General features: G+C 38.0%; 1 protein-coding gene across 1 annotated transcript in view; it reads right to left on the reverse strand.

The window, feature by feature from the left end:
- Positions 1 to 14,779, reverse strand: part of LOC580553 (plexin-A2) — a 68,713-nt gene extending 53,934 nt beyond the window's left edge. The window contains exon 1 of the mRNA XM_030972951.1: positions 14,604 to 14,779. The gene's annotated coding sequence lies outside the window, so the exon portion shown is untranslated. The remainder of the gene's footprint in view (positions 1 to 14,603) is intronic.
- Between the last annotated feature and the right edge of the window lie 592 nt (positions 14,780 to 15,371).

A 15,371-nucleotide genomic window follows, 5' to 3' on the forward strand; every position in this document is an offset into this window, starting at 1 on the left:
CAGAGTTGGTCTTAAAAAGACTTAAATTAAGCCTCTTAATGTAATGAGGTAAACAGCCACACGACAAGTCACACACAATATGGCAACAAAACAAAAAAAATTGTATGCAAGGTGTGCTTTGAAATTCTGTACACTTACATGTATATGTTTTTTTTTTTAAACAAATATTTTGTCGTGAAGAGTATTGTCTTGTCCCTTCTTTCCCCTATTTTGTAGTTCCTTTTGTAGTTACAGATTAGTTAATTTAATTACTCATTATTCCTAAGTTTCATTTGAGGTGTTCACACTTGTACAAGCATTGCTTTTTAGTGGACCCCTCTGTTTTCAACATGTATTTCTTAAATTTGTTTTAAATGCTTATAATTGATTTGTAATGTTTTGTTGGAAACATGAATAAATTTGAAATCTTGAAATCTTGTTTGCCTTGACCATTTTCTTTTAATATTTGGTTTATCTTGTCATATATGTGAAAGGAGCTTTAGGGGCTGACTACCCTCAATGATGTACATGTACTGTATGTACCGGTACTGTGTTTTTGTCACAAGGCAACTGAGGGGGGAAATAACAAATGAGAGGACAGGTTAAAAGGATAATAATTTCATTGGTATCTAGAAGCAGAAAAATCTTATAAATAGAAAGGTGAAAGTTTGAATTAATCAGGCCTACATGTATGGAATTATGAATGTTAGAGATATGAGATCACTAAATCCTAGTTGCGAATCTCAAATTAGCAACTTGGTCAGTGGACATTGCATTACATACATGTATCATGTAATGTACAGTTTGTACATGTACCTGTAGGCCTATGTATTGCACAACGACCAAACCATATTATTACTAACTTCTGTACCGGTAGTATAGAAAGGCCTACAATTTGTACTCAGTGATTCAAAATACATACAGGTTTTGGTAAATGTCATGTCATGTCTAGCGAGTGAGAGAGAGTTTCTGTTCAGAGTTGGCAAAATAAAAATCTGACAAGTTACCATTCAAGAAGTCATGTGGGAAATTTTTTACATGAAGCATGACATGGTCTAAGAATTCTTGTAGTGTGAGACTACATTGTACCCCGGCCCCCCACTCAGAGGTCGGAATGACCGCATGCGTGTTGCCAAAATGTCCGGTAAAGGGGTACTTTTCGTGCGACAAAGTCCGGCCCGAGAATTGTAAAAAAAAGGGGTGTATTTGACTTTTCACCCGGAGATTTCTTTAAAAAGGGGGTGTTTTTCTTTTTTTCTCTCATCTCTTTGGACTCCTGAGAAATTATTCTGAATTAAGGGGGGTACATTGAGCATTTTTCCTGATTTAGGGGGGTCTCCAAGGCAGGAAAAGCACGCGAAAAGCCCGCGAAATGGGGGTTCGGAAATGTTGGCAGTCCTCAGATAGGGGGTGCTTTCAAAAAAAGGGTACGAGCATATGCGTACCCTAAATAACACTGAGTGGGGGGGCCGGGCATTGTACAAGGTACATGTACAGTATATAAAAAAGAAATTTACATCGCATCCACAATACAGCTGCTAATACAGTAGGCCTACATTAGCACCAACAATTTTGAAATCAGGATTCTCCTAAGACCAGCGCAATTCAATCAAATACAACACATACCTACATGTAGTTCACAAACATCCTGATTTCTTGGTAAACTGTACATTCTGTGAAACAAATCACCAAACTAGGAATACCAAACAAACATGATCACAAATCTCGTCTGTTTGACAGTTTGACCCCGATTCCTTGATAGTGGGTAATTTCACAAGTCAATGACAATGACCCCTTGGAGCAGGATTTAAAGTGCATTCTTTCTCTACCTTTCCACTTTCTATTTACTATAGAAAAAAAAATGGTTCCATTTCGGAATGTGAGAAAAATCAATGATTTTTGCTTGCAGTGCAAATGCAGCTAATGTAAAGCCAGGGTAATAATATAGTTGCAGGGCCCTCAAGGAGAACAACATTACAGTAATACTGATAGGGCTACCCTGGGTAAACAAGACATATTATTATTATTGTCATAATCAGTACATGAACGCAAATGTAAGTACATGTAGCGGTAACCAGCAAGACTCTCCAAGGAGCACAAATACGAACACCTGCCTGTTTTCAGCCTACACCCCCCCCCCTCTCCTTCATTGTTTGTCTCAGCAGCTGTATATTGTACAATGCATGTGATGTTATTATCATCTTTGAAGCTTGCATATATATATAAAGAATATCTGGACTTTGTGACCTCAAAATACAAAAAAGGGATTTAGACGAGCGGCCATGGGTGTCTACGCATTCAATGGATCAGCACAGGCCATTGTACAGTATGTACAGTATATCATACACGCACAGTACAGTGGTACAGATTTGCACAGATTTTCTGTCAACCTTAAACTAAGTTACTTACTTGTACTTGGTGTCAAAAAAAAAAAAAAAATTGTTAGATTGTTACTACATTCAAGCTTTTATTTTGATTCAGATTAATATACAAAATGTAGACAATGAAACAAACTGTGAGTAATGTGGTGCTTTTATGCGACTTGACATCCTTTTATTGATTATTTACATGTACATTATATGTACAGTACATGTTTACGTACCGGTATACAATTTGAAATTACAAGTTACAATTAAAATTAAATAAATATTATGATAACTATCATTTACATTCATTATATAAATATTCTTTTCTACCAATTTTCTGCCACTTACTGTAGCTTGATTCAACTTGTTCAAAATTGAGCCTATCATTTTAGTAGCAACTGGAATCAGTGATATATCATATTTATTTAGAAAACAAGAATATCATAAATGTTTCAGTTTATGTTTCAATATAAACAAAATATGCCCTGATTTACGCACTGTTCAACATTCAAATTCTGGGGCAGGATTTACCACCTACATGTATGGCATGGAAAGGGATGACATAAGAGGATTTAAATTCCTACCGTCTGAATCGTATGGTGGCCCTGAAGGGACATCGCGAATAGACTAAATCGTGAAAAATATGCGATAAAATTCACGATATCGTCAATTTTATCGCATATTTTTCACGAAGAAATTCACGAAATTGACGATATCGTGAACTTTATCGTGAACTTTTCACGATCGTGAATTTTATCGTGAAGTTCACGATATAAAGTTCACGATATCGTCAATTTTATCGTGTACTCTATCGTGTACTCTATCGTGTACTCTCCTGACGGGCGCTTCGTAAACAAAACCAGCCCTAGCTGGGGGAGACAGAGAGAAGAAAAAAAGGGAAAGGGAAAGAGAAGATAAAAGGAAAGAAAGAATAATAAGAAGAAAAGAGGGAAACGGGGGGGGGGGGGGGGGGGGGGGCGAAGGGCTCTTGCCTCCTCCTCACTCCCCCCCCCCTCCCCGCCAAAAAATAAATCAGAGAGAGAGAGAGAAGGGAAAGGGAAAGGGAAAGAGAAGATAAAAGGAAAGAAAGAAGAGGAAGAAGAAGAAAAGAGGAAAACGGGGGAAGGGCGAAGGACTCTTGCCCCCCCCCCCCCCCCCCCCCCCCCCCCCCCCCCGCCAAAAAATAAATCAGAGAGAGAGAGAGAAGGGAAAGGGAAAGGGAAAGAGAAGATAAAAGGAAAGAAAGAAGAGGAAGAAGAAGAAAAGAGGGAAACGGGGGCAAAGGGCTTTTGCCTCGTCCCCCGCCCCCCGCCAAAAAATAAATAAGAGAGAGAGAGAGAAGGAAAGGGAAAGAGAAGAAAGAAAGAGAAAAACGAAAAAGAGGGAGAATAGGAAAGAAAGGAAAAGAAAGAAAAGAAAGGAGGCAAGAGCCCTTCGCCCCTGTTTCCCTCTTTTCTTATTCTTTTTCCTCTTCTTTCTTTCCTTTTATATTTTCTTTCCCTCTCCCTTCTCTTTCCCTTTATGGCGGGAGGGGGGAGGGGGAGGTAAGAGCCTTTCGCCCTTCCCCCGTTTCCCTCTTTCCGTCTTCTTCTTCTTTCTTTCCTTTTATATTTTCTTTCCCTTTCCCTTTCCCTTCTCTCTATCTCTCTCTCTCTCCTATTTATTTGTTGGCGCGGGACTGGGAGGGGGGGGGGAGGAGGCAAGAGCCCCTCTTTTCTTCTTATTCTTCTTCCTTTCCTTTTTTATTCTCTTTCCCTTTCCCTTCTCTCTCTCTCTCTCTCTTATTTATTTTTTGGGCGGGGGGATGCAAGAGCCCTTCGCCCCCGTTTCCCTCTTTTCTTCTTCTTCTTCCTCTTCTTTCTTTCCTTTTATCTTCTCTTTCCCTTTCCCTTTCCCTTCTCTCTCTATCTCTTATTTATTTTTTTGGCGGGGGGTGGGGAGGGAGGAGGAGGCAAGAGCCCTTCGCCCTTCCCCCGTTTCCCTCTTTCCTTCTTATTCCTCTTCTTTCTTTCCTTTTATATTTTCTTTCCCTTTCCCTTCTCTCTCTTATTTATTTTTGGCGGGGGGGGGGGGGGGGGAGGAGGCAAGAGCCCTTCGCCCTTCCCCTGTTTCCCTCTTATTCCTCTTCTTTCTTTCCCTTTCCCTTCTCTCTCTCTCTCTCTCTCTCTTATTTATTTTTTTGGCGGGGGGGGGGGGAGGTAAGAGCCTTTCGCCCTTCCCCCGTTTCCCTCTTTCCTTCTTCCTCTTCTTTCTTTCCTTTTATATTTTCTTTCCCTTTCCCTTTCCCTTCTCTCTCTCCTTATTTATTTTTTGGCGGGGGGGGGGGGAGTGAGGAGGAGGCAAGAGCCCTTCGCCCTTCCCCCGTTTCCCTCTTTCCTTCTTATTCCTCTTCTTTCTTTCCTTTTATATTTTCTTTCCCTTTCCCTTTTTTCCTTCTCTCTTAGGCTGTTCACACCGCAATGAGATAGCGCGGTCTATCGTAGCGCTCCCTTTTTTCTAGCGCGCGCTAGACCGCGCTCTCTCTCGTGGACCACCCCCAAGAGGTGCTCCAGTGGCACGCCATTTTGGCTCGCCGCGGCTCGCTGTTGGGCGGACCGAAACGACGTTGTACCTTCCAAACCGCAGAGATAGCGCGGTCTAGCGCGGTCTATCTCTGCCGGTGTGAACAGCCTCTACGTCTCCCCCAGCTAGGGCTGGTTTTGTTTACGAAGCGCCCGTCAGGAGAGTACACGATAGAGTACACGATAAAATTGACGATATCGTGAACTTTATATCGTGAACTTTTCACGATAAAATTCACGATATCGTCAATTTCATCGTGAAAAGTTCACGATAAAGTTCACGATATCGTCAATTTTGTGAATTTCTTCGTGAAAAATATGCGATAAAATTGACGATATCGTGAATTTTATCGCATATTTTTCACGATTTAGTCTATTCGCGATGTCCCTTCAGGGCCACTATAGAATCGCCATGTAGCCAAATTTAGCGTTGCATTCACACTTGTAGGCCAACATGTATCTACATGTACATGTAGATGTACCTGTACGTGTCTATCAACTTCAAGAAGTTCTATTTGTTGTGTGTGTACTGCAACCACTTGCATTTAAGTTTATACATCCAATTCAGAGACAACTGCCCAAATTTAAAGTGATAGGCCTTTTTCAGTTGTCCCTAACTCCTAGAACTCTTTACCCCCTGTACTAACAAATTGCCATACTCTCACAGCTTTCAAAAGGTGTCTCAAAACACATGTGCATGGCTCAGATCAAGGGTACACTTACAAAAATGTAGATTGAACACTGGGAAATTGTTCAATTATCCAAAACCATGAGACCCAGACACAAATTAGCATTTTTATATTAAAAAGTACCATTGGGGGAAGCTCCAAACAAGTTTTCAGCTTCATTGAGTTAAAATTAAAGATTTTAGAGCAATTTTATGATGAAAAAAGGCCTATTTTAAGCACTTTTAACGTTACATTCAAAACATGCACTAATTGGATACCATATTTTTACTAATGGGATGCAAAACTTGTGATTTTTTTAAATCTTGATGTAGAATCTATGTAATAATTAACATTTCTGTTGAGTTAATTCCTATTATTTTACTTTCTTATTCCATTTACACGTGATACAATTTTTGTGATATGTACATAACTTTGGTGTCCTGCAAATTTCAAATCTTACTAACTGAAGAATGGTGTATAAATAATTGATTTATTTACAAGCTTGCAATGTTATAATGTTTAGTTTCACTTTATCTTTGATTTCTAATCAGATCATTTCATTCTGGGTCATGGTTTTAAAAATATTCAGATTTCTGAAAATGGAAAATGTTTGGTGTCCTGTAGTTATGAACAAACCATGCAACAGAATCTATACAAAAACTTATTGTATTCTTTCAAAATGATAATGCAATGGTGTATATAGGTGAATGAAGAGCACTGATAACATTGGATTCCCCATTTTAACTTGTATGTGTGATTTAATCAACAATGAATGGACACCGAGTTATGTACGTGACGAGTTATGTACGTACACCATGTTTTTTTTTCTTCAATAAGACCACCTATATTTAGTTATTTGTCATGGTAAGGTAGTAAACAATGTATAAGACATACACACGTCTGATTTGGTGAGAAGAATATTACAAAATATTGCAGTTTGAGCTTTTTCATGTCATGTACATAACTAAGACACCGTTATAAAAAGACACCGAGTTATGTACGTTACTACCAATCACAATTTGAAATAAATTATCATAAATGAATCAATTTATTTCTGTCAGCATGAATTGCACCCTTCTGCATTTTCATTTAAACAAACATTTATTGAATTTAAGGAACAAGAAGTTATAATTTGAATGTAAAACTACTTACTTTTGGTGTCCACAGTTATGTACGATTAAGTACAGAAATCTAACATTTCAGTCCTGAAATAGTAGTTTACAAACTATTTACACATTGCAAATTATGTTTCATTCAGGAAACACATCATTCCTTCAATTGAAGTCGATATTAGACTAATGCAAAACCATATCTGAAAATAAGGCAAAGAGAAAGCATCTAGAGAATAAGATGTACTGTACATAACTCGGTGTCCATATTTGTTTTGGCCAAATTCTAATAACTAAATTGAAAAAAGTTAATATGGCAATGGTTTTAAGTTTTGTTTAGGGTATGTTTTAACATCTCATGTACTTTGTTGAGAAAAATTTAAATTATAAGAGAAATATCAGCATGAAGTGGACACCGAGTTATGTACGTAACATTTTTGATGATGTGATATTTGGCTACTGATTGCCGCTTAACGGCAATTTGTTAAGGTCTGATTTTTTAGCTATGTGTTGCATAATGTTTGCAGATTACAAAATTAATGTTGCCACAGTCTATAATTGACTTTTAAAATTCACCTCATATGTAACACTTTTATGCCCTTGATCAGAGCCCTGCACATATCTTTTCTAATTTGTTGTAATTGTCCTTTCTGTTTGTAACTTATGTAGCTTTGTATGATAATGTTCTCTCTCTCTCTCTCTCTTTGTTTGATTGTTCAACTACAAGTATTTCTTGTTTATGAGTTTAATACATGTAACATTATTACCATGTAGAAAATGGACAAACGAGAGGGAGGTACATGTACAATGTAAGTGGTGTCATGTAAAACTTTTTGGGGTGCAATATCAGGGCTTGATTCTTACAGGTACTGTAGTCAGGTACCTGTGTACCGGTATGTACTGTATATGTAGTTCCTACATATACATGTAGATGCAGTCCTATAAACCCAAATAAATCCTTCTTTTTTTAATCGTCATATGATCTGTAATTCTATATGCAGAGAGTGATCACTGATCAGTGATTCATCCATTTTGTTACCAGTACATGACTGCGTAGATCTGATGATAGCCCTGAACTGAAGGATACAGACATACCAGAATAACATCATGGAGTCAATGAGCCAGTACACAATGGAGATTTACCAAGAGCAAACAAGAGGGTTGCACAAGACGAATCTGGGAAATTCTGAGCAAACCTTGATGATAAACAACTACATAAACAAGTCAACTTTTATCCACTCTGTCTATGATCATCCTGAATTTCTGATGGAATGATTGGAAAAAGCAGTCTTACAAATGTTAAATATACTTGAAATGCACTTTTAAAGAGCAGTTGAAAAATATGATTTTACCAAGGAGTTACTCTTGATCATAAACAATATATGTACAGGTATGTAAAGTGTACAAAATAAAAGCCCTTTCCTCACTCATAACCAGAAACTTTTGTACATTGCAGAGTGGACACAGTGTATGAAATTTTCAAAATTTTCCCCTGCGGTTCAGATACAAGAAATTTATTTGCTGCATAATAAATGGATTACAACTGACGCTTTGGGTACATTGAGTACAAGTTTCTTGCCGTAAGAATGGTCGTCCTTGACCATTCACATATAAGTTTCTGATTTTACAGTGCTAGGGGTGCTAGGCAACCCCAGCATCCCATACATGTAGCACCAAACCTACAGTACATGTACATGTACATGTAATGTATGTATACTGCCTGGACACTTTCCAATCCGCTGAGAGAATAACACACCTTCAATGCTTAAACAGAGACAGATTAGTGGGATGCATGTGATGTACACATGTATTAAGGGAAGGGGAAAAGATGATTGATTACGGTAAAGAAAAGTTATTTCTTAAACAGACAGAGTCTGGACTACCTCAAACCCGGTACCGGAACAGTAGAATAATAAAGTACACTGCCCTACAAATGTAAGTGGACACCATCGCAATACTTCCAGGAACAGGAAATTGGGTTGGCTTAGAAGTAGGAAACAATAAAGTGATTACTAATTACATAACAGTAGGGGGCATAACTATTTAGAAGACTACAATATTTCCCAGTGGAGTGTCTGGGATTGAATAGGGGTCTATTTTGGTATGTGACATGTGGATTTGATTTTGAAATTCTTTTTCACAGTTCAAGACACTGTTTTCGCTTACTTATAAAATTTGTGACGAGCCTTTTTGTTTCTTTATCATCAATACTGAATAGTAATTTATAATTGTAAATGAATTGCTAAGTGTGTGTACACAGTTCATTGATTTTATAGCATGAATCTTTTTCCAAGGTTTTACACAAAGCTATTTTTTTTTTTTTTTTTTTTACTAAAAGTATGAAGTTAACCATGCAAAGGGCAGCCTAAAATGTGATCATTATACCTACAGTGTACATGTACTGTAGTACCGGTACAGTGTAATAAACAGGGTACCGGTACACAATTTCCACTTTCATTTTGCATAGAATACCATTGTGTCAGCATAAGGGAGTTTACAGATACAATCTGCGCATGGGCAGATAAAGGTCATTTGTACCAAAATGGTAAAACTCACAGAGATGAATACTGGATATGTGCTCATGAAAGTTATGTACAGTAACATTATTCATTTATGCACCAACAGTACATTCTATGATACGCAGGTGGAAGTATTCTTTTCAAGAGGTCAAACAAAAGGTATTCATGAAGCACATCTAGGACTTTGGCAGTTATTATTCTAAGATGCTCGAAGTGCAACTTCTCCATGTGTAAAAGATCTGTGGATATTTGGGGTCATTTGTAACATGTGCTATCTGTAAACTCCCTTTTTATGCACATGAACTTTGGTCTAGTGCAAAGTTTTATTGAACAGACTAAAAAATATGTTCCAACATGAACAGTATGATTTATTGACACAACACATTTGGTATTATCGATCAAATGCACAATGTTGCACACTAGTGATGTACACGTACATGTACCGTATTTGCCGGTGATAAGGCAGCAGCGCCATATAGGCCGCACCCCTGATTTTGACATTTAAAAAAAAAAAAAAAAAAAAAAAAAAAAAAAAACTTTTGTCGAAGACGGATTTGATCTGTTGCGTACAAAAGGTGATGTGACTAAAATCACCACCTTAGACCGCTCGGCCATCCCGCACTGATGCTAGCCTAAGCAGTTTTCTGTGATGTATACATTGCGCCTCTCTCTTGTGTACTGAAATGGATTCAAAATAGCGACTTCGCGTGCTGGATGCTTCGCGGCAGCTCCGTTAAACGGGCCCTTCTTTTAATTTTGCAATGCATTGGCACGAACTTAGATCAAGATCTATCGGCAGATGTTGTTTTTGGAAGTTTATTTTCGTCTTCATGTCAACAATGCAAGATAAAATTGTCGGTAAGATGTGTGGAAATGTCCTGTACCATAGTGGTATAGTTATTGTACCGTTAGTAGTGCCATATGTGCAAATTCGTGCTGGTTTTGATTTACCTTTTTTTTTTTTTTTACTCTTTCGCCGCATAGGCCGCCCCCCGACTTTTGATATTTTCTCTTCCAAAAATACTGTGGCCTTTGCGCCGGTAAATACGGTAGGTTAAAGAAAAAGTGACTTTTCTCTACAATTTGCCAATCTAAACAAATTGGAACACCAGAAACATTTATAATACACATGTACGTGTACATTGTACAGTACATGTCACCTACAATACATGGAAAGCAGTCTCAGCAGTGGAAACACACAACAACTGTACATGTGTCAAGCACTATTGATCGCAAGACTGAACCTGAACTTTGTGAATTCTGGAGGTATCTCTCTGTACTCCTCTGAGCACTACAGATCAATGCAGTGAACTTTGCACAAGACTCCCTGAGGAGACTGTCAGCCTACAGCCTGCGCAGTTCATGCCCCAACACTAGCAAACAATCGCATTCCCAGGCTTACTCATGAGACGCCTATTTTTGTGTAGGAATTCCTGCCCCTTTGTAAAGTACATAAAGTGTCTGTTGTACACTTTCCCGGTGAGTTTCTGCATAATAATGCGCTAGAATACATGAATGTAGAACTATACATTGTAGTCTTTGTAGATGCTATTTTTTTTACAGACAGATTCCTTTTTGAAATTATTCTTTCTCCATGTAAACTGGGGCTTTCTCTCATAGGTGCATAGGTATGTACATGTAATACATGTAGGCATGTGCAATATGAACAACTCTTTTCATAATTGTTTTAAATTTATTTGGTGAATAAAATAACTTGATTAACTTCAGTCTTCTGAACTAAAAACAACAACACTGGAGTGACAGGGACAGAAAATTAAATGTACAATTTTGCCTCGGACTGTCGTGTCCAAATTCCAATCGGTTCATAATAACATTTACACATAATACACATACTGTCTCAATGAGGTCTACACTGAGACAAGTGTCGTCTACATGTACATGTACTTCAGTGCATATTTGCACAAACAAGCAATCAATAAAAATTCATGAAAACCAAATCATGAATTTTATTTTCAAAAATCCTACATCGTGTATAATTTTGAAGAAAAAAAACTTCCCTTTTTAATGACTTTAATACTATTAATAATAGTGTACACACACAAACAAAAAAGATCATTTCAAATATTATCAATGAATTGGATAGAGGCATTCTAGAGAAACTCAGGTGTTTTTTCTTAACATGTGTGTGTGGGTGATTGTGCTTGTGATTTTTGTTAAAGATTACAAAAAAAGAATGTATCAGAGGTAACACATGTACATGTAGTACATGTACAGATGAATAGGGAGGAAATGATATCACAGACTCATGTGCAAGTTGCCAATTCAACCGATAAATCTAATCTCCTGAACAAGTTGTAGTCTGCTTTTCCTCATCCTTTCTTTTTATCTGTCTCTTTTCTGTACATGTATTTATTGAAAAGTAAATCATGGTGAGACTTTTTCCTACATGTATCAGGTGCATTATGGTAGAACAAAATTTATACTGTGATTAAACTCATGCCTTACTAAAGTTTGTTTCAGACTTCAGTTATAATTCTTTCAATACTTCAAAGTCAGAACAAATAATTTGTTTATTTCTTAATATTTTGTTATATGTTTTATCGAGTCAAACATAATCACTACATTATGTTTACAATATACATGTACAATGTATACAAATATAAAGGCGATTGAAATATAAAATATGAAATATTGTGCCTGAACTGGAATAATATTTTTTTTAAAGTGCTTGCTTCTGGTCTTCCATTAATTATACAAAAGGAATGGCAATCTTTCAAACAAACTGAATTAGATGAAACTGAAACCACAAAATTTACTTGAAAAATTAGGTAACTGAAAAGATTAACAAACTCAGACAAATACTTTTTTGATACATTCAACAATTGAGATCACTAAAATCTAGACCCCTTTGTGAACCTCAAATGTGTAAATTGGTCATAGCACACTGATTACCTGAGATTAGACTAGTTACGGTATTAATAACCAGATATAAGTACTGTACAGTACATTGAACTCTAGACTATATTATAATTACCGGTATTATACAAATAATACACAGATGAGAGTGCGTTATGGTCGATGCAGCACATGAGGGTGTTCGCTATGGTACCATTGTGAATACCCGAATAGCGCTGCATCACCGTAACGTTGCGAACGAAAACCTGTGTATTATTTGTTTTATAAAATGGGTTGACATTCTTACTTAGCAAGGCTGTAAGATGTCTCCCCGCAACCTTTATCTACCGTTGTTATCACCAAAATGCACCCTATGCAGATGGTACCGTGCATATATAGTGTAGTAAAAATTAATGCACGGTCACATGATCCATTTTGCCTATTCTCATTGGCTACATTCTTGAACCCATTTTATAAATGTTTATAATGTACATGAAGGCTAAAGATCGCTTGACCAAAAAATCCATCTGCTTACAACATGTAGTTTATCAAATATTGTCTCCTGACCAGAGCTCTCTCCTCCAAGACATATAGGAGAGTGCTTCTGTGAAGCCAGAGGTGGTCTCGGTGGAACATATTCCTGAACGAAACAGACTGATTTTTCTGGCTAAAGATTGCAAAATATTTTCCTTGACATTCCCTAGATCTAGGGAAAACGTGAACTATTCCTTTTCCCGCCCCCCCCCCCCCAAACTGGCAAAATTCAGCGAGCATACAGGATTTCAAATGTCTCCAGTGGGCAACTCCAACAGTGTCACGGCATTCACGCCGTGCAATTTATACTGAGCTGCAGTAACTGTACGTACTACACTTCTGCAGTACCTAGCGCCAGCTAAACATTTACATACACATCCTTCAATGTTTCATTTGAGCAGTGCAATTTTCTTTTTTGAATGTGATGTGAATGAAAGTACAGTACATGTTATTACAGAAGTGTTCAAGGAATCAGGTTTGCAAGGAATGATACATACAGGTGGAAGGGATATTTAAATGAAATATAGACTTGCTAGACAAGATCTACAATGACTCATTCTCGGAACAAGCTAAAACTTTTCGCAAGTTGAGGAACATCATACTGTACTATTCGATGTTCCTTTGATCGAATAGTTTTAGCTAGACCCTTGAGTGTCATTGTATATTTGTATAGTAGTGTCTGGTACTAGTAGTAGTACTACATGTAGCTAGGCCTACATACTAACATAGATTTACACAGCCTCACAGGCCATGTACACTGTCACATGCATATGCCACAGGTCTAACTATAGACCGAATTTTCCGTCTCTTTCGTTCGTTAGCCTCTTATTGGGGTAGGGTCGGCCGGCTCTCTCTTTAGAGACGGAAGCCGTTTATACACATGTCCTTGCTAACGCCACGGCCAGTCCTGGTCGTAGCGTTTTGCCCCCAAAATCCCCCAAAATGTCATTTTACCTCGAGCATGTTATATTGTAAATTAGGCCTAGGCTATAATAAATCAGTTCCACTTACCAACTTGACTGAAATTATCAGTTTAATAGTCCCTTTTTAGGAAATTATGGGTCAAAATCGAAATCCATTTTGAAAATCTTTTTCAACATGGATTCCGATTTTGACCCATAATTTCCTAAAAAGGGACGATTAAACTGATTATTTCAGTCAAGTTGGTAAGTGGAACTGATTTATTATAGGCTAGGCCTAATTTACAAATACAATATAACATGCTCGAGGTAAAATGACATTTTGGGGATTTTGGGGGCAAAACGCTACGACCAGGACTGGCCGTGGCGTTAGCAAGGACATGTGTATAAACGGCTTCCGTCTCTAAAGAGAGAGCCGACCCTACCCCAATAAGAGGCTAACGAACGAAAGAGACGGAAAATTCGGTCTAGTCTAACTATAGCTGTCACAGACATGGCATCGATGTCAACTCAAAAATCAAAATAAACTTTAGATAATTCACAGCATTTGCTGAGATTGTCCAGACATGATTCTCACAAGAATGTAACTCTAGAATATATAGAACTCAGTCGAACTAATGAAATTAAAAGAATTTCAAAGGTTACTTTTTAACCTTTGAAAACAAATGCGTAGACTATACTGGACCGGACTGATGGTTCCCCATCACACACAATGGCCCGAATTCACAAAGCAAGGTTTGAGCTCAGACCAAGGTTTGACCTCAAACCTCCTTTTGTTTCGCCAAACCTCCTTTTGTTATTTACAAACCTGGTTTGTAAATAACAAAGGGAGGTTTGGCGAAACAAAAGGAGGTTTGAGCACAAACCTTGGTCTGAGCTCAAACCTTGCTTTGTGAATTCGGGCCAATGCGTTCGGATCGGATGGCCGTTGGACAGCCGAGCAGCTCCCTAGCCCTCGCCTCACATCACCTCAGCGTCGTTAGATCTGGAGCTGGCATCAGCATCACCCACGCATTTAAACCCTAGCTTGCCAATCACTCTTAAATCTTGTTTTTTTGGAATAAAAATGTATATTTTATTATAATACTTACCAGTGACGTTATAGAAATAAACACCACATCTAACCAGGCAGAGTAATTCCAAAGCGAATGCCAACGCTAGAGAACACAACCGGTACGGTGCACATATCGCGATCGGGTGGGGCTCGAATTCGCATGCACAGTATACTAGTACAGTAGTCGAATACGGAGCAAATTATTACCCTCACTCTCAGCATGTATGTTGCAGTTCCATTCATATTTCAACAGCCAAAAATAACGCGCGCGGATCGAAAGAAATGTAAATAGATAAATTTCTTTAAAAAGTTTTCAAATCTCTATCATTCAAAATATAACTGTTAAAGGGAAAGGTTCGCTCAATTTTTTTTCCCGCTCCCGTTTGTGGCGCTGATCCTTTGGGAACTAAGTCTCCCGTATCGTCCCACGAAAATTTAGGGTAAATTAAATGCCCCTCAAAATTTCCTCATTTTTATTAGGCTACAAAGCCAGCTCAGAATTGCTTTTTACTGTAAAGTTTCATGAATTCAATTAACTAAATCAAATTATATCTTCCCCCAGTGGGCGGATCCAGGGGGGGGGGGCGGGGGAAAACCTTTAAAAAAACACCTTTTCAAGTTGAAGCTCCGGGCCCCTCCCCTGGCGCTCAAGGGCCAGGGGGTGCGATAAGTTTTTTGCAAATCATTAGAGGGCCAAACAAAATAATTAATGCTCACTCGTGAACCTTCAATTTTGTGCCTATAGTCTGTCCTTGTCGATGTTGTTGTCGTCACTTGATGTCGGTCTCTTGGGATGTACGTGCTC

The sequence above is a fragment of the Strongylocentrotus purpuratus genome, unplaced genomic scaffold (genome assembly GCF_000002235.5).
Source record: "Strongylocentrotus purpuratus isolate Spur 01 unplaced genomic scaffold, Spur_5.0 spur5_scaffold_6, whole genome shotgun sequence".
In the NCBI taxonomy this organism is placed as follows: domain Eukaryota; kingdom Metazoa; phylum Echinodermata; class Echinoidea; order Camarodonta; family Strongylocentrotidae; genus Strongylocentrotus; species Strongylocentrotus purpuratus.